This window comes from Euleptes europaea, chromosome 13 (assembly GCF_029931775.1).
Source record: "Euleptes europaea isolate rEulEur1 chromosome 13, rEulEur1.hap1, whole genome shotgun sequence".
Classification (NCBI taxonomy): Eukaryota; Metazoa; Chordata; class Lepidosauria; order Squamata; family Sphaerodactylidae; genus Euleptes; species Euleptes europaea.
Genome location: NC_079324.1, coordinates 35,007,401 through 35,033,544, shown reverse-complemented (window position 1 = coordinate 35,033,544; position 26,144 = coordinate 35,007,401).

The following is a 26,144-nucleotide window of genomic DNA, read 5'->3' as shown; positions in this document are numbered from 1 at the left end:
GAATTGGCTAACATCTTAATACGAATATACAAATACAAATATAGGTTCATTCTAATAATAAATGTCATCATATGTTTCTTATGACTATTCAGGAAATTTACTACTGTACTTTAAAAAACTAACTAATAATTATATAACATTAGGCTTTTACTTCTTTTACTGAGGTTTCAAGTAGCCTCAAGGTAATTTAGGCAATTAATTTTTTTTTGCACAGCTTAGAAGTTTTATTAACATGTAAGTTACAGAAGGACTGTACCAGCATCAGAATTCTAGTTTCAGAGTTTGTGTGAGTGAGCCATTACTCAAACTGTTTTGATTCTGTTGACTTTTACATTTATTTTTGGCTCATAACATACATTTCCAGATAATCATAGACCATTTCTAAATATTTCTTTACAGGGTTTGGGGAGGGGGTATGAATTGATGGGAAGAAAAAGATGGGGGAAATTCAGCCGTTTGAACAATAACATTTTGGAAGGATTGCGTGACCTTATGTTCTCTGCTTTCCACACATGCAACGCGTGTTTGAAAGGTGGCTTTTGATCCAATAACTATTATAGTCTCACCTGTCAAAAAGTATTTAGGGATTCTTTAAATCCACAGGTAATTTGAGTGCTGAATGCACAAATCAATTCCTTATGCTAAAATAAATTGTTTCTTGAATTTATATCAAAGGACAGGGAACTGTTTGTCTTGACAGATGGTTTTCACTCACAGTTCCTTTCCAAGAGTAATCAGTCACATAATTACCATGGGGTAGTAAAACTGTGCTTTTTTGGGGGGGAAATTAATCAATTATCAGCAATAACTAAACAAATGATCAAAGGGGCAAAGTCTGAGTCTCAAAAAGCTGTAAATGAATTGATTTAGAAAATGTCTGATTTGTTTTTCATAAAACAATACTCTTAAAGCGAAATACATAGAATGCATTGTCATGAAACTAAATCAATTTATTGAACCAACTAAATAGAAAATAATGAAACCGCTGCTAGTAATTACCAAGTATCCTATTACCAAAGGTATGGGTGACTAAAATGAGTCTTCAGTGCTCTTTGAAAATCACCAAGATCCTGGTTCTAGTGAATCACAGCAGGAAGTTGGTTCCATAGATTGGGGAGGTGTTGTGTTTGCTGAGAAAGTCAATTGTGAATGGTCACCCTCATAATATCAGATAAGAGTGCTGAAAGATTTAGAGATGGCGTATTCTAAAGAGCAGAATGGTACATATGGGAGAAGGTGTTTCCCAGACTCTCGTTGGTCAAGATTATAAAGGTCTTTAAAGGTAAGAAACAGCAACCCGAATTTCTCCTGAAACTATACTGGTAACTAGTGGAGCTCTTACAATGTGGATGTTTTATGCTTTCTAGAAATCAATATGGGTGTTTAACTGGACCAATTGTAGCTCTTTAACAGTCTTGAAGGGATCCCCACATAGACTGCATTACATTAGTATAATTGGGAGGGCTTCCAGTGCATGCGTAACAGTGGCCAGATTCTTCTCTTTCGGGGGAGGCATAGTAGGTGAATGAGCCAAAGTGATAAAATATGTGTTTGGCCTCCCCATTGCTCCAGACCAGTGGTTCCCCAACGTTTTCGGGCCATGCCCCCTTGGTTCTATAAACTCATCCCCAGTGCCCCATACTCTACCCTATAAAAAGCAGTATTCGGAATGGCGTTTTCCCTGACCCACTAAGGAAGATAAAGACAATAAAATTCAAAACAGTTAACAATCAATTGCACGTTTATTCGAAATCCAATTAAGACTTTTTAGTTGAATTTGTTCAACAAATTGATGAACTTGATCCAGTGATATCAGCTTTTTAAAAATCTGATAGTCATTTAGCAGGAATCTTAGATACCACATTTAGTAACTACTTCACTGTTCAGTAAATTCTTAATGTGATGGATGGTCTTGATGAAGAGATACCAGTTTCCCAATGTCTGGTTTAAAGTCACTTAAGAGGAGACTTAAATCACCACGTTTAGTAATTCTGGAGTCAGTTTCTTTGCTTGGAGAGAAGTTGGATAACTACACTACAAACTTGTTCCAACAAATATGACATTGCAACAAATATGAAATGTAACAAGGAGCTTCTTAACTACTGCAAATAGTGCAGGACAGTGATCAGAAATTTCAGAAAAAACTTGAAAAATGAGAAAGACAAAAACACATGCAGTGACGACAGTTGCTCAAAATGTGATATACTGGTCTGACTAGAGCCCTGCTGAGCTCTAAAATTCTGGTCATTTCTACCAGATTTCAGCACTATGCAGAGGCAGAAACTTGGAGTGCCCTTTGCCAGCATGGTGCCATAGCCTGGTCAGTCATAAAAAAGAGAACAACACAGTTGAAGTGGCCTACCTCCAGCGCCCTCCCCACTGCCCCTTGTCTCTTAGTGCCCCCTAGGTAATCCCACCACCTCCTAGGGAGTGGTACTGTCCACTTTGGGAACCACAGGTCTAGACATTCATGAGGAGGCCTGGCTCCAAGACTATTCCCAAACAATAAGCCTAATGTTTTAAAGGCAGAGTAACCCCAAGATATGTATCTTGATTACTTCCTAGTTTTAGGACTGCTCCCTTGTCTGGATTGAGCTTCAGTTGTTTCAACTTCACCCAGTCTAATCAATTCGTTAGACAGGTATGTAGAGATGTAACTGCACCTCCAGGTTCGCATGAAAAGGAGAAATGGAGCTGGGTGTCATCTGCATATTGTTGACAATTCACTCTAAAAGTCAGATGACTTCTCCCAGTGGTTTCATATAGATATTAAGCATGGGGCTAGGTAGACCCCTGTGGGATTCCACAAGAGCTCTCATGTAGAGGAACACAAGTCCCTCAATGTCATTATCTGGATTATCCCAGCAAGATAGGAGTAGAACCACCACAATGTGCTGTCTCCAACTTTCAACTCTTTCATCTGCTCTAAAAAGATATCATGGTTGATAGTATCAAAAATCAGTAAAAGGTTCAGGAGAGTCAATAGAGCCAATCACGCCCCACTCTGTTTCCTGGTGAAGGCCAAAGACCATGGCACTCAAGGCACTCTCAAGACGCCCCTTCCATTGGAGTGTTTTAAGGGGAGAGGTTTGGGCAGCACATTTCTTTTCACAACTCTGCAACAGAAAGGTCTGTCTGTGTTTGTAAAGTGCCAAGTCGCAGCCAAATTATGCAGATCCCTTATGATGTTTTCAAGGCAAGAGACTAACAGAGGAGGTTTGCCATTGCTTTCCTCTGCATAGCTACCCTGGTATTCCTTGGTGGTCTCTCATCCAAATAGCAATCAGGGCTGACCCTGCTTAGCTTCCAAGATCTGATGAGAACGGGCCAGCCAGATCAGGCCATCCAGGTCATCCAGAAAGGTCTAGAGACTTACCTTTAAAAAAAATGAAGGCAGGGACTCAGCAATAGATCATTAGAAGATTAGATTGCATTAGCGCAATAGCAATTGCCAAAAAAAAAAAAAAACTCCAAAAGCACAGCAGGCAAAAATGCACAGAAAATAGTGACTCACTGTGTGAATGCATAAATAGTAATAAATGAATCAGTAATAATTTTTTTTTGTATTTTAAAACCCTACTCTTCAGTATTTGTGTAAGTAGTCCTTAGTTAATGGCAGCCTATTTGTTTGGATGGGCAGCACTTTGCACATGAGCAAGTTTGAAAAAAAAAAAAAAACACCCAGATGCAAACCTGCTCATCAGGCATTCAAGTCATTCACTGCCAATTTATTAGATTGGGTGATCTGCTTACATCTGGTTGTCTTATTCAAACACAGTAAATTCAACTGTCGAACACATTCAACATGAAATTCCGTGCATCCACATTGATAGAACCATAAAACAGAAGAATGTAAAAAGATACTGAAAAGGAGTGGGAAGCATTTAAAAAAAGTGGGAAGCATTAAAATTAAGCAGTAGAATTAAAAACAAAAGACTAATAACCAAACCACAGATTAAGGGGGAGGGGGAAACCTAGGGTTGCCAACTTTTAGGTACTAGCTGGAAATCTCCTGCTATTACAACTGATCTCCAGCCCTGGAGAAAATGGCTGCTTTGGCAATTGGACTCTATGGCATTGAAGTCCCTCCCCAAACCCCGCCCTCCTCAGGCTCCGCCCCAAAAACCTCCTGCCGGTGGCGAAGAGGGACCTGGCAACCCTAGGGAAACCCCTCATACACAAGACTAAGCTCCCTGAAAAGGCTGGGAGAATAAATAGGTCTTCACGTGGTGCAGAAAGACATCAGATCATGTGTCAGGTGAGTCTCCAAAGAGTGGTGCCACAACCAAAAAGGCCCTGCTCTTCTCTGCCATCCCAGTTTTAGGACTGCTCCCTTGTCTGGATCAAGCTTCAGTTGTTTCAACTGAAGATGGTCCTTTAAGTATCCTGTTCCCAAAGCATTTCAAGTTTTAAAGGTTTTCAGCACTTGAAAATGGGCCCAAAAGCAGACAGGAAGTTCAGGAAGTTGTTGTGAGATTTGCAATGTAAAATCTCTGTAGCTGGAGCCCATCAGAAATCTCAGCATGGCATTATGCAGCAACTGCAGCTTCCAAACATCTTCAAAAGCAACTCTGTGTAGAACACATAACATCAATCAAACCTGAAAGTGTAGGATTTACATGCTTTTTTATTTGAAGAAGTGAGCGCTCAGATTCATGAATGCTAATCCTGAAATAAATTTTGTTAGTCTTTAAGGTGTCCCTGGACACCTTTTGTTTGGAAAATCATCACTGCATTTTGTGTATTTTATAAAGCATACTTATACTTTTTCAAAAAAGCAGTTAGCTACCTTTGACATTTTAGGGTTGCCAACCTCCAGGTATTACAACTGATCTCCAGCCGTCAGAGATCAGTTCACTTGGAGAAAAGGGCAGCTTTGGCAATTGGACTCGAAGCCCCTCCCCTCCCCAAACCCCACCCTCCTCAGACTCCGCCCCCAAAACCTCCCACCGGTAGCGAAGAGGGACCTGGCAACCCTAGACATTTTTATTGAACCAGAAAGGTGGTGCCTAAATAAAGAAGTGTCATGAGGAACAAGACTGGAACAAACAGGAAGTTGAGGGATTGGTGGGGTCATGGCTTTTGCAGAAAATCCTCACTTCAATTCCTGGCATTTCTAGCTACAAGGATCAGGTGATAGATGACATGAAAGACCTCAACCTGAGATCTAGGAGAGCCTTGATAGACCAATGGCATGATAGACCAGTGGCATGACTTACGGCAGGTCCTTATGTTTGTGTGGTGTGAGCAGACGGAGGTTATCACAGTGGCCTAGCTAAGAATAAAGTCTCACTTTGGTATGAAAGCTCAGAAAGTACTTAGAGAGTGGAGGAAGAAAGGGGTAGTTCTGAACTTCTTTCCCTGCGGGACTGAAGCCAAGCTCAGGCGGTGGAGTAACAACATATCTCGAAAGCAAGCCAACCAAACTATACTAGGATCAGCAGAGCAACCTGAGTGGGAAGGACAGCTTTACCACAGATTAGGCGGTACATACAAGTGTTGGGAAATAGTAGTCAACAAGTGGACCCTGCAAGGAACATGTAGGGAGGGGGCATCCCTTTGCCTTTGCTTCCTTCCCCCTTCCCCGCCACTTCTCTGTCACTCTTCCCCCCTGTTTCTCCCCCCACCCCTTCTCTGTCATTCATTCCTTCTTTCTGTCCTTCTCCCCACTCTTTCTGACACTCCTCCTCCCCGCCTGCCTCATAGGGTTGCCAACTTCCAGGTAGTAGCTGGAGATCTCCTTCTATTACAACTGATCTCCAGCCAATAGAGATCAGTTCACCTGGAGAAAATGGCTGCTTTTGCAATTGGACTCTATGGCATTGAAGTCCCTCTCCTCCTCAGGCTCTGCCCCAAAAACCTCCTGCCGATGGCGAAGAGGGACCCTACTGTCTCCAGTTTTGGTCCCTTAGTGGTGGTGGGGAGCATCCTGCTGAGGTGGCTCAGTGGCTGAGAAGGGAAGCTTCTGCTCATTCTCCCACGCCCTCCTCCTTCTCGCAGGTCCCTTGCCTCTGAAGAAATGTATCTCTGTTTTGTTTTTTGTAAGCCCTCCTTTGTTTACTTTTAGGATTTTTCTGCAAACCTGGGGCTACCTCCAAGATTGCAGAAGTATCTCTTTTGTGTTACATGGCTCCAATCCACAGATTTAAGTAACCGCAGACGGGGGCATGTTGACTATGAGATATATTGATAACCACCCTGATGGGTTTTGTGTGTGTGTGTGTGTGTGTGTGTGTGTGTGTGTGTGTCAAAGGATTTCTGTTTCGGCACCAGCTTCCACCTTTCTCGGTCCGCAAGATGCTGACTGAGCATGCTCCAGAACAGATTGTTTGTCAAGCTGTGTGAGGTGCCATGGCCATAAATTTCCAGGGGAACTTGCCCCAACACGTGACTGCTGACAAGCGTCTGACATCCATCTTGATTGCACCTAGAGCCTTAACAAACTCTGATTCTTTCCAGGTAATTGCTGATAGCGTAAGCCTGGGTTGTTGTTTTTATTACTCAGCAAATTTCAAGAGTTGCGAGCAGATGCAGTGGCAGGTTTTCAGATCTCTTGTGACAACCGAAAGGAGCTGATGCATGTTTTCGAGATGTAGCGGAAGTCTGCCAGAACATGACTTAATATCACAAACAACGCCAGTCAGTGGCAGCTTTCGACCTTGTGAAATCAGCAAAGAATGCTGTTGCGACAGAAAAAATATAAGGAAAGTTAAAGGGATCTATGTCTATGAGCTGTAATTTATGTTTCTAGCCTGTTAGCAAATACACATTATTCAAGTGTATTTCATCTCGCTAAATGAATTTTTATTGTTTCATTGCTATTATCATTAGCACTTCAGGCAGGGGGCTCATGGGGAATTTGTAGAGGGGGATCAATGATTTGGAATTCCCGCCACACCATGCACACCCAAATATGCCCTGCCAGAATGGAGCAGGAGTCCCTGAACTTTTTAAGCCTGTGAGCACCTTTGGAATTCTGTCACAGGATAGTGGGTGCCACCACAAAGTGGCTGCCACAGGATGCAGAGCTACACATATGCCCAGAAGAAGTCCAAGTACAGGGCAAAACAGAGGTAATTTTAAAAATACACTGGGAAAGAGGAGAGAAAGAGACAATAAAACCAACATTGCAATGGCAGCTATTGTTGAAGCAACATTATTTTAACCTGCCCAGCCAATCATATCTCCAGTGGGCAGTCAGAAGCTGTGCTGGGCAACAGCCCCACCTGGCCCCACACACTTTCTGAAAATACTTGGTTGGCACCATGAAAGGTGTTGGCAGACGCCATGGCGCCCACAGGAACCACATTGGCAACCTGTCTTAAAGGCTTGAACAGGCCAGTTCCCCCACATTTCTGCCGCACTCTAGAGTTTTGACTGACTCTCAGTTGTTCTCCACAATTGTGCTCAGTTCTCATCAGGCTGATTTTCTTTTGGTTATCTTGCAATGTTCTGTTGTTCTGCATTTCTAGAGAGTCTTCGGGGAAGATTATTTCTGCTTCTGTTTGTGAGTGGCTTCTTGCTGCTTTTGCAATTGGCACGAGCCATTTTACGGTACTTATTGTATAGCCATTTTATTTATTGATTTAGTTTTGTATCCTGCTCTCACTCCCCGACCAAAGCCGGGCTCAGGGTGGCTCACAACATGATAATCAATGTAATAAATACAATAAAATTTCAATGAAATTGTAAAAATAATTGTAAAAATCTTTAAGATCCCACAAGGCTAGGGTTGCCAGTAGGGATGCCAGCTCCAGCTTGAGAAATACCTGGAGATTTTGGGGGTGGAGCCTGAGGAGGGCGGGGTTTGGAGAAGGGAGGGACTGTAATGCCATAGAGTCCAAGGGCCAAAGCGGCCATTTTCACCAGGTGATGTGATCTCTGTTGGCTGGAGATCACAATAGCAGGAGATCTCCAGCTATTACTTGGAGGTTACAGGAACCACACATCTCATTATTTTAGAAAAGGGCCACTCAGAAAATGACATGTCATTTTGTGTGTTGTGGCAATACAAAGGGAGACCTTATGATCAGAAAAACATTCAAAAAATCCTTTTGCAAATGGAAACTAAGTTCATTTTTCTTTTTCGGACTCTCTCACCTACCGGTCTTAATACTGAAATTGACTTCTCTTGTTTCTTGTAGAATCTGAATTCCCTCTTGGTTCCTTTCAGGATTAGTTCTTCTTTGATAGTGAGCTGCTATGGTCTTTATTACCTTCACCTGTATTTTTAGTATTATTGCATGCACTGAGAAACAAGGATCATACACTCTAACATTGATCTTACTGGAAAGCTGGACGGGCTGCTGTGAACTGTCACTCATTATGTTCCTATAGACGTATGGTATTTTCTTTACAGGTGAGCATGACATTGTTTATTGTAACTATTATTAGGGTTTGACAAATAAATAGATGATATGTATTTTAGTATGTATTTTATTGTGCACAGATTGAACAGCTGATGAAGTTTATAGCGAAACGTGGTCACATGATCTAGACAAAACGTCCCTGCTGCTTCTGCTGCTTTTCCTTTGGACTCATTCCCAAGTCTGCTGTCATTCTTATTCTGAAAAAGAAAAAAAAGTTATTATTCATTGAATAATTGTGAAGAAGACCTCTGGTTGATATACATACCTTTGTATAGAAGATTTTTTAGAAGGTTTTTTAACCTTCTTTCTTGCGACTGGGATTGTTGGTTGTTCTATGTGCATTTTATGTGTTTGTAATTTGTAATTGTTCGTATATTGTATTTTTGTATGTGTATATAGATAAGTTTTCACAAATTTCACATTTATTCACTTTAATATATTTCTATTGCATTATCACATTTGTGTGCTGTTTTGGTTTTCTCCGTTAACTATACAGCACAGAGCCTATTTTTCTCCGGTATTACCTGGAGGTTGGCAACTCTATGCAGGGCCCTGGTCTCATTAGAAAGGGAATTCCACCAGGCTGGGGTCAGGGCCGAAAAAGCCCTAGCCGTGGTCGAGGACAGCCGAACATTCTTTGGGCCAGGGACCACCATGTTTATTTCCTGATTATTACTATTGATTATTGTTTTTATACATACTCAGAACCATTGAAAAAGATTTTTTTTAAAAAAAGAAAATTTCAAGTGCATGTGGCCCTGATTAGAATCAGGACCATTCAGGGCAGGGAGAGGAAGTTTAATCCTTCTATTTATGCAGTTTTGTCTATTGACCCCCCAGCCCAAGTATTCCTCTAAGCTTTGGAGGAGAAAACAAGGGACAAAAGATCGGTACCCATTTGTCCCCTTTTTGGGGCTAATAGCAGTGCAAGGAATTTCAATGAGCAGCACTCTGAAGGGGTGAGATGATTCTACTCTGTCTTCCTTCTGAATGCCCAAAAATGTACCTTCAGAAGATGCTGAATGGTCTCTGTCTCATCTACTGTAGTCTCCAAGCTCTGCTCTCTCTTTTACCCAGCTCTGTAAAGACTGCCCTCTACTTATTCACTGCTTAGGGGGAAGTTTAAAATCTTTTACTAAAGCAGGTAAATTGGCCAAATGTGATCCATATGATTGCTCTTTGGCCAGAAACATAGATCATACCCCTGGAGTTTTGCTCTGTTGCATTCCTCAGTTCATGGCATCACATCAGATATCCTTGTGAAAACCTGATCTTCCAACTGCTGTTCCATTCATCTTACTATTAGAAACCTTTTTTTTTTAAGTAAGGAATGTAAGTAAGTAAGGAATGAGACATTTTCAATCTGTATAGTAGTACTCAGAGAGGCTGAGTGAGCAGAAGAGGTTCTGGTTTCTGTGGACGGAGCTGCTGTGATGGTTGAGCAAGAAGACACAACTGGAGAAGTAAAAGGGTGTGTAAGAATGAAGGATTTATGAAGGAGGAGGAGTTGGTTTTTATATGCCGACTTTCTCTACCTTTTAAGAAGAATCAAACCAGCTTACAATCTCCTTCCCTTCTCCTTCCCACAACAGACACCTTGTAAGGTAGGTGGAGCTGAAAGAGTTCAGAGAGATCTGTGACTAGCCCAAGGTCACCCAGCTGGCTTCATGTTTAGGAGTGGGGAAGCCAACCTTGTTCACCAGATTAGATTCCACCGCTTATGTGGAGGAGTGGGGAATCAAACCCAGCTCTCCAGATTAGAGTCCACTGCTCTTAAACACTACGCCATGCTGAAAGGGTAATGGGAAGACACAGAACACTGAGAAAGGAGGTGGCTTGAAGGGAAGGAAGTGAGGGAATACCAGAAGGAGGAATCTGAGAGAAGAAGGAAAACTGAAGAGAGAATGAACAGGAAGAGAAGGTCCATGTGGACAGAACTGGCAGAGCTGAGGCAAGATGAAGCTCACTTATTGCTTTGAAATAAGCCAACAAATCTTGGGCGGCAGGCATCTGGCAGTCATTGGCTGTGGTGAAACAACATTGCTCTTCAGGTGAATAGACTGTTGTGGTATCACTGAAGAATGAGCAGTAGCATAAAAACACACAAGGGATCATTGCTGTTATCCAGATTATTCCCAGTCAAGAAGGAAGCTGAAGGTCACAAACCCCCCGCAACAATTTGCCTATTCTCTGAAGACACTGAGCACTCAGGAACAATTTTGCCCAAAGACGCGGCTGTCAGCTATCAAGTGAGAGGAAGGGAGTTTGAAGGAGAAAATTGATGTGTTTTCCTCCACAGATTCTTAAGATGGAAGGTTCAGATGAACTTCTGGAAGACAGCTTAATAACTGAGGAGTCAACATCAACAAGAAACGTTAAAAATCTGAATTGTAGAGCGGGTGCTATCTCAAGGACTTGAATGAAAGGAAAATGCGTTGCTTCCCAGGAGAGCTGGGGAAAGAAAATAGCAAATATAAAGCATCACCCACCACCCCTTGGAGCAGGCGTCGCCTTTTGTCCTCTCCCGCTCTCAGGCTGCATCATCCTTCTAAGCTATCATTTTCTCAGCCTTTTTATGCAGATGTGTTAAATGGACTCGCCTACCAACAGGAAATCTCATGTTTGGTGACTCCCCTGTTAAGTTTGGGTGATGCTCCCATGACACATTCCTTTGGTTGGTTATGGTTAGGTCTGTATTTACCCATTTTTAAAATATCAAGCGTGGTTCTGCAGCCTGGTGGGAACGCGCACGTAGACACTGTGATTGTAACAGATGGGAGAACAAGATTCAACTGAACGCATTACTCCCACATCACATTTTATTCCCTTCCTCCTGTGAGCTCAGGAAAGCATACATGGTTCCCTTGGCCTCCACTGTATCCTTACAACTAGGGCTGTCAAAAAAAAAAATTCGGTACAGTTTGGATTCGGCCGAATTTGGCCCTTGTGGGTTCGGTACGTGCCGAAGTCCGAACTCCCCCACTTCAGATCCGTTCAATTCGGCGGGAATTCAAAGTTCGGAAAAAAATTCGGCCGAATAAAGCCATTAAAAACACAACTGCGCCTTTCCGCGGCTCTGGGGGGGCATTTTTGGGGTTAAAGGTCCCAAACTTTCGGCAGAGCTTCAAAGGACGTTTATTGAAAGACTCCCCAAGTTTTGTAAAGATTGGGTCAGGGGGGGCTGAGATATGGGCCCTGAAAGGGGTCCCCCCACCCTTAATGTGCATCTCTCAGCAGAACTTGCCGCCCACGCACAAAGCTCCCAGCCCCGACAACAGCTGAGAAATTAGCAAAACAACTGCAAACACAACCTTGTTAAACAACACCTTTGCAACACACAACTGAAACCTCCCCCCTCAAACCAGGGAGCGAGAGACTCGAGGGGGAACACACACCCCAGGCAGAACCGACGAAAGCCCCCTTTGGCTTCCCCCCCACCCACAGAAACTGCTCCCTCCCCACACACACACAGACTCTGCTTCCCGCCCCCCACACACACATACACAGGAGAAAAATTATAGATTAAAGCCCCCAAAGGGGTCTTACTGTGGCTGTCTTCTGTTCCATCAAGAGGGGCTGAAGAGAGGACTTGTAATCCAAGATGATTCCAATTAGGCACGGAACGTTTTGCTCTGGAGAAGATGCACAGGATCTGATCCATTCATCCCAAAAGGGGAAAGGGGAAAGCCCATATCTCGAGACCCCCTGACCCAATGTTCACAAAACTTGGGGGGTATCTTAAGAACACTGGTCTGAAACTCCGGTCAAAGTTTGGGATCTGCACCCCCAAAAATGCGCCCCCTGCAGCCATGGAAAGAGAAAAGGGGGGGAGGCGATATTTCTGCCCCCACTGAACCCATCTTTACAAAACTTGGGTAGTATCTTAAGAATAATTGACTGAAGCTATGCTAAAAGTTTGGGGGCTATATCCCCCAAAAGCGCCCCCTGCAGCCACATAAATGGAAAAAGGGGGGGAGGGAAAAGGGGGAGAGCCCATATCTCGAGACCCCCTGACCCAATGTTTACAAAACTTGGGGGGTATCTTAAGAACACTGGTCTGAAACTCCGCTCAAAGTTTGGGATCTGTACCCCCAAAAATGCGCCCCCTGCAGCCATGGAAAGAAAAAGGGGGGAGCCCATATCTCGGGACCCCCTGACCCAATGTTCACAAAACTTGGGGGGTATCTTAAGAACACTGGTCTGAAACTCTGCTCAAAGCTTGGGATCTGCACCCCAAAAAATGCGCCCCCTGCAGCCATGGAAAGAGAAAAGGGGGGGAGGCGATATTTCTGCCCCCACTGAACCCATCTTTACAAAACTTGGGTAGTATCTTAAGAATAATTGACTGAAGCTATGCTAAAAGTTTGGGGGCTATATCCCCAAAAAAGCGCCCCCTGCAGCAACATAAATGGAAAAAGGGGGGAGGGAAAAGGGGGAGAGCCCATATCTCGAGACCCCCTGACCCAATGTTTACAAAACTTGGGGGGTATCTTAAGAACACTGGTCTGAAACTCCGCTCAAAGTTTGGGATCTGTACCACCAAAAATGCGCCCCCTGCAGCCATGGAAAGAAAAAGGGGGAGCCCATATCTCGGGACCCCCTGACCCAATGTTTACAAAACTTGGGGGGTACCTTAAGAAGCTTCATCTGAAGCTCCAGTGAAAGTTTTGTGTGTGTACCCCAAAAAATACGCCCCCTGCAGCCACAGAAAGGAGCAAATGTGCACAAGCACCCCCCCACACACACACGAGGATTTCGCTCTCTCTCTCTCTCTCTCCCTGGCCGGGCCGCACATCAGCTGATTCCTCCAGTACTCAATCCTGACTGATTGGCCAGAAGAAGACCCAGCTTGGCCACCGATTGGCCGGGGGAGGAGAATGCTGCTTACTGACGGTTATGCTGCTTACTGACGGCCGAATTTGCCGAATTTACTCGCGAACTCCCGAACTCGCTGAATTCGGCCCCCCCGGTTGCCCGTCAGTTTTGAGTTCGGTTCCTCCCGAACTAAAAACCACCGAATCAGGGGAAATTCGGCTGATTTTCAGTTCGGGCCGAACCGAATTGACAGCCCTACTTACAACAACCCTGTGAGATAGATGAGGCTGAGAAAGAGAGGCTGGCTCAAGGTCACGCAACAAGCTTCATGGCTGAGCAGGGCTTCAAATCCAGCTCTCCCCTGTATGACACTCTAATAACTAAACTGTACTGGCTTTCAGTTAGGGACAAGTCTTGGACATGGATTTTCTGTTGAGCCAGACCATCAATCCATCCTGTTCAGTTAACTCTGGCAGGCAGCAGCTCTTCATAGTACGACAGAAAGAGTCCCAGAATATGCTAAGGGGCAGGTATTGAATAGTTTGCCGGCAAACCAGATGCTCTACCACTAACCCTACCCTTAAAGGTAAAGGTAGTCCCTTGTACAAGCACTGGGTCGTTACTGACCCGTGGGGTGATGTCACAGCCCGACGTTTCCTAGGCAGATGATGTTTATGGGGTGGTTTGCCATCGCCTTCCTCAGTCGTCTACACTTTACCCCCAGCAAGCTGGGTACTCATTTTACCGACCTTGAAAGGATGGAAGGCTTAGTCAACCTTGAGTCAACCTTGAGCCAACTACCTGAAACCAACTTCTGCGGGGATTGAACTCAGGTTGTGAATAGGGCTTGGACTGCAGTTCTGCAGCTTAGCACTCTGTGCCAGGGGGCAGCTAACCCTACCCTTGGTCCATCAAATATGGCACTCTCACTTGCAGTGGCTCTCCAGGCAGGGGAAGGTAAGCCACTGAGGGTCCCCAATGAGGAGAAAAGGGGGTAATAAATTACCTAAATGAACCTCCTGAATGTGTACATAGCAGTGTTAGCTGGGCCAATGGCCTGACTCGGTATGAGGTGGTTCAGGGGTCTTCAACCTGTGACTGTAGAAGCAAATACAGATCTTTAAAAAAATAAAATGGAATCTGGGAGTTATATTGGAGTGGTAGGTGGGGTGCTAGAATAACCAGTGTGTGAAAGGAATGGCAGGCAAAGATTTTTATGGGACTGAAGGACTTCCTAGAGAAGCTTTATGGGAAGGGAAATGACAGAGATGAACAGTTGCCAGTAATCCAAGTATGAACCATGTGCAGATTTATGCCCGTGCATTAAAACAATTGTGGAGGGTGCTCCTGTGTGTGTTCATTACAGATTGGGAGGTCATGCATGTGCCACTTCCTAATAAAGGACTCACAACAACCAGTGTTTCAACTGCAGAAACTTTAAGGATTTTATTAACCAATATGTAAATTATCAATCATGTTAAGTTGTACTGATTCAGTTATTCAAATGGGCTTTTTGTGCTGGCTCCTAGTTGTTCCCTTGCTCTTCATTTTGCTCTCACTTGGCTTTTCAACAATCAAAGGTTGCAGATCCCTGTAACGTCATATACTAACCCCTGTAATTGCTCTCTGGCATGTGTGCTTTCCATGTCTCCTGCAGCCCTTCCCTGGAGACTTGTGCTGGACAATGGACAAATTCATTATGGATTCATCCCGAAACTCCATTTGAAAATAAATAAATATCTGAAACGTCTGGAACCCTATATTAGAAATATCCAAGGTTTGGCTATAAACTGACAATAGCAACGGAATGTGAACATGGGGAGAGGAGGGTTCCATCTGCTCTTCAATACCTTAGCCCAATTGGGTGCCATTTTAATGGCTCTGAACACTCCCTGTTGTTCCTAAGTACTGGAGAACATATGGTCTGTTTCCCCCCTTTCAACTGTGGATTTCCTTGTTTCTGTCAGTTGGTGTCCTGGCTGTAATGTATTTTAATGTAGTTCTTGTGTGTGTGAATTTAGTGTTGAGTTGTTCTTAGAGCTGCTAATGGCAGAAGCAAACGTCAAATAGCTCAGAGGTCTCGTAAGCTGGGGAAAAAACACCCTCTCTGTTATGTTTGTATTCTAAAATCACCTCAAAATTATTAATAAGGATTCCTCGAACAACCTAAAAAAATGTATTCCTTTGCTTTGCTTGACACCTAGAATGGTTGATAAATGATCACTTAGTTGCCAATACGGCACAATATTTCAATTTCCTGCTGTCACAGAGGTATTCTAAAGGTTGAGTGGAGTTCACGCGCACAGTATGGGTTGTCCAGGACATTAGGCTTTAAACTAAAACCATTTCAATTAACTGGATGCATTCCTCACACAACCCAGCCAGTTGAAAACCTAGATGAATACAGCTTCTGTGATGTTTGACACACATCTACGGGAGTCATAAATGACCTGAGCATGTTCTTAGCTCACATCAGGATTGGGTGAGGCCCATTTGGCGTAGCAGAGCTATAGTAGGATGTTCTTTGTGGCTGTCTACAGAAGGAAAATGGTCATGATTTTTTTAAAAAATGTAAACTGTGTACCATTATTTGTGTGGTAGGTTTGCTGCTAATCTTGAGCCGATGCCGTTTTTCCCAGGCCATTTTCCTGTGCCCACCTGCTCCTTTTTTGTTTGGGCCTCAGCATTCCTTTGCGGACTGTTATGGTTCCTTAAATACCTTTCATGCTGCGTCAAAGGATTTTAATTTCCTCACTTTTGACTTCAGGGCCTCTCGACCGTCTCCTTTTCTTCAGCCCCTCCTTTCCAGTACCTTAGTTCACTGTTTTAACAGCAAAGTGCTAATGTTGGGGTTTTGTTTTTTAAAAAACGGTTATTCTTTTGCAACGGGTATTCTTCCTTACTGACTCCTACATAGTCATTTCTTATTTAAAATGCTCCAACTGCAGGATCTTCTCTTATGCTGAGACAGAAATAGAAATTCTACTGCCCTAGAATGTTCACAGCCTTCATGAATGAAGGGAGGAAAGAAAATGGATATAGTCAAAGTACAGGACAAAATGGAAAATATAGCTTCTAAACTGGCCTTGCTGTAGTACTTTTCAGACATTCTAAGGGGGTTAGAATGATCAAGACAACTTGCGAGGGAAGGGAAAGTCTATCCCCCTGCATGTAGCGATGGCAGCTAGTATGGATGGCTTTAAATCCATAGTCAAACGCGCAAAGAAAGGTCCATCCGTGGATGATAGTCATGAATAGGGCTGCCAACTTCCAGGTACTGTATTCCACCCTCAAATTTCAAGGAATTTCTCAGGCTGGAGTTGGCAAGCTCTGCTAGGGTTGCCGACCTCCAGGTACTAGCTGGAGATCTCCTGCTATTACAACTGAACTCCTGCCGATAAAGTTCAGTTCACCTGGAGAATACGGCCTCTTTGGCCATTGGACTCTATGGCACTGAAGTCCCTCCACTACCCAAACCCCGCCCTCCTGAGGCTCCACCCCAAAAACCTCCTGCCGGTGGCAAAGAGGGACCTGGCAACCCTAGTCATGATGGACCAGGCATTTTCAGAGCAATAAATGGTCAATATATAACAAGTGCACCTTCAGGGGTCTCGGACCTGTGAAGAGTTGTTATTAATCCTGATGGCAAAGTTGTAGTGGGAATTGGAGATGTCAATTCAGCCAAGCCAATCCCAGGAGATTGTTCCAGGTAGAGGGCAAAGATTTGTGGCTAAAAGTGTTTTCTTTTGTAAATAGAGGATGTTGATAGCAGAAATCAGCCTCTGAAGCCACTTTTTCAAGCATGTAAATGAGCCTGGACTTGGGGCACAGTGATGATGAAGACTCGATCTCCTTCTTTCCCCTCTGTGATCACTTAAATCAGTGGTTACCAAAGTGAGTGGTACCACCCCCTGGGGGTGGGTGGGATTACCTAGGGAGCACTAAAAGGCAAGGGGTTGGGGGGCGCTGGAGGTGGGCCCCTTCAACCATGTTTTTCACCTATTTACAATTGACCAGGCTATGGCACCATGCCGGCCAATGGCACTGCAGGTTTCTGCCTCTGCATAGTGCAGGAATCTGGAGGAAATTATTGGAATTTTTAGTAACGCTACCGGAACTTTAGTCAAACCAGTATACTGTGTTTTGAGAAACTGTAGTCATCATGTGTGTTCTTGTCTCTGTCATTTTTCATGTTTTTTCTGAAATTTCTAATCACTATCTTGTTAAGAAGTAAAGGTAAGGTAAAGGTCCCCTGTGCAAGCACCGGGTCATTCCTGACCCATGGAATGACGTCACACCCTGACGTTTACTAGGCACACTTTGTTTACGGGGTGGTTTGCCAGTGCCTTCCCCAGTCATCCACACTTTACCCTCAGCAAGCTGGGCCCTCATTTTACCAACCTCGGAAGGATGGAAGGCTGAGTCAACCTTGAGCCGGCTGCCTGAAACCAACTTCCGTTGGGATCGAATTCAGGTCGTGGGCAGAGCTTGGACTGCAGTACTGCAGCTTACCACTCTGCGCCACGGGGCTCTTAAGAAGTACATTTTCTTAAGAAGTTGCATTTTCAACATTGTGTTTGGTGGAACATGTTTTTAGTGTGGTCAACTTCTCTCCAAGCAAAGAAATCAACTCCAGATTACTAAATGTGGTGATTCAAGGTTCCTGGTCAGTGATCTTAAACCAGACATTGGGAAACCAGTATCACTCCATCAAGCCAATCCATCGCTTTAAGAATTTACCGACGAGTAAAGTAGTTACTCAATGTGTTATTTAATATTCTTACTAAAGCTGATATCACTGGACCAATTCATCGGTTTTGTTAAATAAATTCAACTAAAAAGTTTTAATTGGATTTTGAATAAATGTGCAATTGATTGTTACTGTTTTGAATTTTGTTGCTATTATCTTCCTTAGTGGATTGTACAAAACACTATTCTGAATAATGCTTTTTAAGGGGTAGGAGGCACTGGGGATGAGTTTATGGAACCAAGGGGGCGATGGCCGAAAAAAGTCTTGAATGTGGCCTTGAGAATCTGCACTTCCATCACAGGGCTATTTAAATATGGCTGCTGTTCTGAGTCTGCGATGCTTCATCAGAAGAAGAAGAGCAGCAGTAGCAGCAGCAACATGAAAGGCAGGATGAATCTGTTGAAAAAAATTGCACTGGAGAAACCCCACACGGTTTTATCTGCCTCTTGTTCGAACTTCGATCAGTTCCTATTAGATTTCACCATTCTGGATTGCATGAGGTTACAGTTGTTCAATATTTAGGACTACCATCCCTTGAGGAAGCCCTTTGAACACAGTGGGCCTTTCCCCCTGAGTAAAGGTGCAAAAGATTTGGGCTGTAGAAGGATATGTTTTGAAAGAGGCTCCAGGGGTGTGAGGCAGAGTTGCCAAAGGGCAGAATTTCCTTTCTGAAATACTGTGGCAAGGAGGAGTCACAGTTCCGTGACGGGACACATGCAGAAGGTCCCAGGTTCAATCCGTGACATCGCCAGTTAAAAGGATCCCACAGAGCTGAGAATGACCTCTCTCCACTTGAGAGTGGCTCCTTGTGGGAGTCGATGGGCAAGATGGTCCGGTGGCCTGAAAAGGCTGAAGGCAGCGTTGCCCTAGAAATACCACCTCTTCAGCACAGAATGGATGGTGGCTCTTTTTAATTGGGGAGGGGGGTGTTCTAAGAGAGGTAAGCAATATTTTGGGCGCAAATGCTGAACTAGTAAAAATGGATACTAGTCATGATGTATTCTCTTCAGGATCAGAGGAGCATGCCAAATATACTATGTGCTGTGGAACACAGGCAGGATGCTGCTGCAGTCGTCTTGCTTGTGGGCTTCCTAGAGGCACCTGGTTGGCCACTGTGTGAACAGACTGCTGGACTTAATGGGCCTTGGTCTGTTCCAGCATGGCTTTTCTTATGTTCTTATGTAAAATAAATGCATATGCTGGGCTGGCAAACAAAATGGGAATGGGGAGGAGGTTTGTACTCAGACACATGCTTGGAGCAAGCCAGGCACCTCAGGGATTCATTTATCTTGGACCCAGCAGGTAGTTGTGCAGGTCTTGGAGGCATAGATGGGCATAGATGGATGGTGCCAGTGCCTCCGCTGCATGGTCAGATACCTGGCTCTGAGTGCCAAGCAAAATGGAGTGAAGTGCCACCGTTGGCACACATGCCAGGGGTGGTTTGTTCCTGTTCTAAGGGAGATCTGTTTGGAGAAAGCATCTTTCACCCTGCTGGGTAATTGGCAGCTCTTTGGAACTGTTTGAAATTGGGGAAACTGTATGTGTGTGTGGGGTGTGTGTGTGTGAGTTAACCCTTCATTCTCTACACTGTGGCCTCAATCCAAATAATCTCCTGTGGCTGCTATTTTAAAAAACCAGTCTTGGGGGATCAACTGCAATCCTAAACAGAAATATACCCTTCTAAACCCATTGACACCAGTGGATTGAGAAGGGTGTAGCTCTGTTCAGGATTGTGTCATGGATCTCTTGGCATCTAGTTTAGTTTAACCACAAGAGATAATGCCAATCATTTTTTTTTACATTAAATTTAGGAACTGCTGTGAATTCTCTGAACTTGTGTCTGAATAGGCTATCTGAAGCCCATAATCTGAATAAATTGGACGCTTTCATACAAGCCAAATAATTCACTTTCAATTCACTTTCAATGCACTTTGTAGATGGATTTTACTGTGTGAAATGGCAAAACCTACTTGTAAATGGTTGTTAACGTGCATTGAAAGTGCATTATTCAGTATGTGTGAAAGCGCCCAAACAACTGAAGCTGAATCCAGAGATGGAGACAAATTATGCTGGTTTGTAGTTCCCATGAACTGGGAGATGTAGGATTCCTGTCAAGTTCACGCTCTCCACAACAGAGTTTATTAGTTGGGTGGGCTCTTCATGGGCCTTGCCATGTCGCTCAGTGTCCTGGTAAGAGATGTGGCCAAGAATACCTTTTGTGGGTCAAGGTTGGTTACCTGGTTGTGGCTCATTGCTGGTGACTCAAAAGACAAGACGTATGGTTAGAGATGCACATTTTTGAGATGAATGAACCTGTGAAGGAGCAGCCTGATGGTGGGCAAAAACCCTCATAGTGCCTCTGAGAAATCTGGAGAAGTTTACTTGGTTTGTTTATTTTTTTATAAATAAATAAAAATTTTCGGAAAGGCGATCCAATTTTAAGGAGGCAAGAGATGCTGAGATAAACATGATTTTAAAAGGATGGAGGTCTTGGGTGTGTGAAGTGTTGTTAAGTCACAGTCAACTTAATGGCAACCGAGTAGGGTTTTCAAGGCAAGAGACTACAGAGGTGGCTTGCCATTGGCTGCCTCCGTGTAGCAACCCTGGTATTCCTTGGTGGTCTCCCATCCAAGTACTAACCAGGACTGACCCTGCTTAGCTTTTGCAATCTGGCAAGATGAGGCTAGCCTGGGCTAGCCAAGTCAGGGCATGTAGTATCCTACTAAGCAACACCCTTTTAAGCCTACTGCTCCACTGCTGATCACTGCACTGCCATTGACATATAAGATTTAGTGGGTTGTAGCCCACTACAGCAGATGCCAGAAGTGGACCCTCAATTAGTGTATATTATATATGCACAAACACATAAATACACAAAGAGTGAAAGAGAAAGTGAAGGAAGGGGAAAATTTGAATTGGTGGCATTAAAAGGCCATGAAAAGCACGAGGTTCAGTCCTTGACATTTTTATGCAAAAATCAAAATTATACCCGAAAGCAAAGGAACCATTCTGAACAGCTGTAGTTGGTAATAAGTCTCCCAAGTTATGTTAAGCAATTTAACACCTGTAGTGGGCAGGGACTTTAATTTAAGCCTTGGTGAACACAATTAAACCTATCTATCGATTCTACTTCAGGAATTTCTCTCTCTGAAGTCTCTTTGTTGAAGAATGGTGGTATTCATTTCAGCACCTGGTAGATCGAAACATTTGTCAACAGTGCTATTTTTGATGTCATGTTGGTGTCCACTAGATGATCAAAATGAAAATAGTCATATTGAGATTACATAAGCATTACATTAAATTAATTTATGCCCCTTTAAAAATGGCTGTGTGGATTTTAGGTTTGTGGACAATGCCAGGAACACAGAAACAGATATCCTTTCGCCTGTTGTGTTTTGCTGAATGGGTGCTCAAGATGTCTGGTGAGTGAGCAGCTTTCCACTTGCAAACCTTGCCTGCTTCTTTCCTGTGTGTGTGTGTGTGTGTCCATCAAGTCGCTTCCGACTCATGGCGACCCTATGAATGAAAGTCCTCCAAAATGTCCCCTCTTTGACAGCCTTGCTCAGATCTTGCAGATTTAAAGCTGTGGCTTCCTTTATCCTCTTTCTTGGAGTGGCCTAATTAAGTTAATGGAAATTTTGTGACTTAGAAAATATTGCTCAACCCGGTACAGAAGCACACCTCCTTTCCATCTTTCTTAGGGGCAGAGCTAGTCTCAATGTGGAGTCCTCCAGAACTTGAATGTTGTACTAGACACAACACAACACTTTGTTCTTCTCTTTCACTTAGGGTTGCCAACCTCCAGGTAGTAGCAGGAGATCTCCTGCTATTACAATGAATCTCCAGCCAATAGAGATCAGTTCACCTGGAGAAAATGGCCACTTTGGCAATTGGACTCTATGGTATTGAAGTCCCGCCCTTCCCCATACCCCACTTTCCTCAGACTTTGCCCCAAAAACCTCCCACCGGTGGAGAAGAAGGACCTGGCAACCCTACTTTCACTTCATCTTGGTCTTATGGTTTGCCAAGAGACGTTCAATGGCACTTTTCTAGGACCAGCTCCGAGTATAGAATCATTGATGGCAGACTCCTAGCATCACCACCAGCGTGGTGTAGTAGTTAAGAGCAGTGGTTTGAAGCGGTGGACTCTGATCTGGAGAACCAGGTTTGATTCCCCACTCCTCCACATGAGCAGCAGAGGCTAATCTGGTGAACTGGATTTGTTTCCCCACTCCTCCACATGAAGCCATCTGGGTGACCTTGGGCTAGTCAAACTCTCTCAGCCCCACCTACCTCACCGGTGACTGCTGTGGGGAGGGGAAGGGAAGGTGATTGCAAGCCAGTTTGATTCTCGCTTAAGTGGTAGAGAGTTAGCATATAAAAACCAACTCTTCTTCGGTGCACAGAATGAAGGAGTTCTGGCACATTTGTGATCCCCTCAACAGTTCTGATTGTGAGCCTTTTCTTTACTCCTGTGATCGGCCGCTGGGGGTGGGAGAATGGAAGTAGAACAAAATTCTGGGGGTCTTAGTCACCATGGGAGTATTCATCAGAGCATAACACTGGAGGAGCTGTCAAAAGGCTTTGAAAGTAGGAAAAATTTACCATTTTCATGTATGAAATGTTGGAATGTATAGGCAGACAGAAGGCTAGGCTTCTGAAGTATATATTATAGGGACAGAGCCAGTGTGGTATAGTGATTAGTGTCAGACTAGGACTTGGAAGACCTGGATTCAAATCTTCCTCAGCCATGAATCTCCTTGGGTGACTTTGGGCTGGGTGCAGCTTGCTGGATGGCCTTGGGACATTCCTTCTATCTCAGCCTGACTTACCTCACTGGAAGAATGGAGAACCATCTACGCTCCCCTGAGCTTTTTGGAGAAGCGATGGGATAAAAGTGTGTTGGGGAGCCTTGGGAGGACTGGTAGGGTAAATTCCAGCCTCTGGGAACAATCTGTGATGAAATCAATAAAAGCATTATAGAGTTGGGTTTAATCCTGTTTTGAAGGAAGATTTGCAAATAGGGTTGCCAGGTCCCTCTTTGTCACTGGCAAAAGGTTTTTGGGGTGGAGCCTGGGGAGGGCGGGGTTTGGGGAGGGGAGGGACTTCAATGCCATAGAGTCCAATTGCCAAAACAGGCATTTTCTCCAGGTGAGCTGATCTCTATCAGCTGGAGATCAGTTGCAATAGCAGGAGATCGCCAGCTCGTACCTGGAGGTTGGAACCCTATTTGCAAACCTTGCCTTCACATTTGACTATTCGTTTACCTATGCAATAGCTCCTAAAGACAATATGAGCAAAACTGAAAAATCACACCTACAGAAAGCTTATGCTTGAATAAAAACTTGTTAATCTTTAAGACGCCATAAAACTCTGTTTATTTTTACAAACAAGATGATCAATTTCCTCTTCTCACTTCATTTTGCACAAAGGAAGTATCATTAGGGGGGGAAAGTTAGCCATATGGGATCGACTCCTGGAATGTAAGTGGACCATTAGCATTTCTTTTCCATCCAGAAGAGTTCCCAGTTGGCTCCCCAAACTAGAAATTACCTGCTTTTTAAGGAGAGAGAAAAAAAGAGGGAAGTATATTAAAATCTTTATTTAATTAGCGACAGCGTAAAGGTTTCTTGTATACCCAGCCCTGGGAGACTAAGGTGTACCTGAAGGAGCAGCTCCTACTGGGCTTAATTCAGTCCAGACTCCTCCAAGTATGTTCATTAAAGAGTAGTCCTAGCTTGGCTTTGTGCAGGTGTGGAAGGTTAGGAGGCTGCAGATAAAGAATGGCTGGGATTGTGTTGTGCCCTCCCCCCCCCCACACCAGTGAGCAACTGGGAGCCCCAATCTGCACAGGCTTGACTGACTGATCCCCCTTCACTGCTATAAGATGCCTTCATTTCTCCCTTGCAACATTTCTGAGCAATAAAAGATGGTGGAAAGGATGTGATCGTAAATCAGGCAAATGGCTGAAAAGATTGCTGATTGTGAAGGGCCAAGAGGGTTTTTGGTTAGGAAGAACTAAGGAAGCCTTGGAAGCCAATATGATAGCCCACAACCGGATGTGTTTTTTAAACATTAAAAAGCTGCTGGGGGCATTTGGATTGGAGTTGCAGTACTAACTACGTACTAACTCAAGGTGGTTACTTTTTCCTGGTAGAAATGTCTCCCCTGCAACTGCTATGAACGTGTTAGGGAAAGAAGAGAGTATGGGGAAAGGGTAGGGTTGCCATCCTCCAGGTACTAGCAGGAAATCTCCTGCTATTGCAGCTGATCTCCAGGCGATAGAGATCAGTTCACCTGGAGAAAATGGCTGTTTGGCAACTGGACTCTATGGCATTGAAGTCCCTTCCCTCCCCAACTCCCACCCTCCTCAGACTCTGCCCCAAAAATCTCCCGCCGGTGGCGAAGAAGGACCTGGCAACCCTAGGAAAGGGTTAACCTCTTCTGCACTGTGGCATCAATTCAAAGGATGTCTTCCACTAGTACTTTTTCAGGTTAAAAAACAAATCAGGAGATCCAATTGCGTGATATAAGGGCTTCTAAAAAAAGCTATCCTTCCCCCAAAGCACCAGAATCAAATATTAGTCGAATCTATGAGCTTGTACAAACTGTTATTTTGTAGGTGATTTACAGAGAATTATAACCCAAGCCAAAAAGACAGAGAGAGAGAGAGAGAGAGAGAGAGAGAGAGAGAGAGAGAGAGAGAGAGAGAGAGAGAGAGAGAGAGAGATGCCTTGCCTCCCCAAAGGAGCTTTCAATCTGAAACTAGACAGTGTGGGGAGACAACAAATGATGCAGAATGGAAGATGCAGAAGTATCAACGGATGGACATCAGGAGGAACAGCTGAGTGAGGAGGTGATCAGCAAACATTTGGTGGTGGAAAATGCCATCAAGTTACATTTGACTTATGGCAATCCCATAAGGCTTTCAAGGAAAGAGACCAAACATTTGGCCCCTTCCAAAGAAGTCACGGAGGGCCTGCATGGGGGTTTCAGCTAGGGATGCCAGCTCTGGGTTGGAAAATACCTGGAGATTTTGGCGGTGGAGTCTGAGGAGGGCGGGTTTGGAGAGGGGAGGGACATCAATGCTATAGAGTCCAATTGCCAAAGTGGCCATTTTCTCCAGGGGAACTGATTTCTATCTCTTGGAGATCAGTTGTAATAGCGGGAGATCTCCGGCCACCACCTGGAGTTTGGCAACCCTAGTTGCAGCACTAGGGGATGGATCTTTAAACTTATCCCTCCTGCCCCATTTCTCCAATGGAAATCCCATCCCAAGTTTACTTTAAGCCCTTAAGGTGTTTGTGTGTGTGTGGGGGGGAAACAGATATCCATATTGTGTCTGCCTCACCTCTCCTTCAGTAGAGCTTAAAGCAGATGCTGGGTAGCATTTGTGAACAGAGGAAATAACATTACTTTATCATGCTCCCATGTCTGCAGCCCCAGCCGTCCTGTGGCAGAGGGTTCCATAGGATAATGACAACACATCATGGAACAATTTCTTCTGACCAGCCTCTAGTTTGCATATCTGCCCCACCAGGTTTTCCTTGTGACTGATTTATATGCTGGAGAATTTAGTACACAGACGCCCATGACCCTCTTGGTCTAGTGCCCTCTGTTGATACAAGGGCTCACTCCTGATAGTTTTTAGCTCACCTTACTTTAAAAAAAAATCAGTCCAATATTGACTTAATGTACTCAGAGAGTATTCCAAAGCATCGAGGCTTAAGGTCAGAAGTGTATAATATCCAGCTGAGACAGCCATATGTGTATGGAGCTGTATCAATGCTGGAAGTCCCTGCTGGGGGGGGATGCATAATGTAGAGGTGGTTGGAAATGATTAATGAGGGTGTACCGTAATTTAAAATAACTGTCACCCCAAGCAGTTCCAGTGCTGTAGCAGTCAACTCTTCCCAGCTTGGCACCATCTACAACCCCAAAATGGTATCCTCGCCTGCCATCTTGTGGCTAAGAAGAGGAAGGGGAAAATATTACAGCTCTTCCAGTTTTACCTTGTTATTTTGGCCTACACTCCAACAATTTGCCCAGAGGGTGATTTTTCATGCTACTGTCCACCTGTCCATCTACTTCCTCTATTTTTTAAGGCAGATTTTAGCAGTAACATTTTAGAATAGTTACAATATTGAGAACCAGTGTTAAATAGTGGTCAGATTATTGGATTAGGATCAGGGAAGCTTGGGTTCAGCCCA